This window comes from Morone saxatilis, unplaced genomic scaffold, assembly GCF_004916995.1.
Source record: "Morone saxatilis isolate NCDOM2014 unplaced genomic scaffold, NCSU_SB_2.0 Contig22, whole genome shotgun sequence".
Lineage (NCBI taxonomy): Eukaryota > Metazoa > Chordata > Actinopteri > Moronidae > Morone > Morone saxatilis.
Window position 1 is genome coordinate 16,089,898 of NW_023339785.1, and position 589 is coordinate 16,090,486.

Consider the following 589-nt stretch of genomic DNA (forward strand, 5'->3'; position numbering starts at 1 on the left):
GTGTGTGTGTGTGTGTATGCGCATCTTTTTTTGTGTGGAGGATTAAGGCCCCTAAGCCCGTGTAGAAGGGGCCATACTGTGACAGCAGAGCTCAGCACTCAGCAGATCAGTGGGGTAGGGATGTCCAGCCTGAGCCCTGATGCCTCGTGTCAGTGGGGGATGCTCACTTTAATAGATGGAGCAGCCATGTGCCAAGATTGGCCACGTTTGGCTTGTGGTGTTCATTACAGGGCTTGCGATAGTTCCACAGGTGGAGAACAGTGTGTGTTCCACATCATGTTACACACAGAGTCCCCCGTTATGCCTGTGAATTCAAGAAAGATGGTATTTCTTTTATAATATTTGAGGTGATGTGTACACACATGTTGATGAAGCGTGGACATCAGTGGGTGTGACCAACTGATCTCAGCTGTGTATTAAATGGTTTACATGAGAGATTTTACCACACCTGTGGAAAGGAACGTTGTGCTTTATTGAAAGAGAAACTCTCTGGCTTGCAGCAACAGGATGTGTGTGTGTGTTTTATTGAAGCTGGCATTCATGACATTATAGTTTTTAAAAAAAAAATGCATCTAAGGCTGAATTTTGC

General features: G+C 45.2%; 1 protein-coding gene across 10 annotated transcripts in view; it reads left to right on the forward strand.

Moving 5' to 3' along the window:
* Positions 1–589, forward strand: part of LOC118333359 (collagen alpha-1(XXIII) chain-like) — a 121,127-nt gene that overhangs the window by 1,416 nt on the left and 119,122 nt on the right. The window lies entirely within an intron of this gene.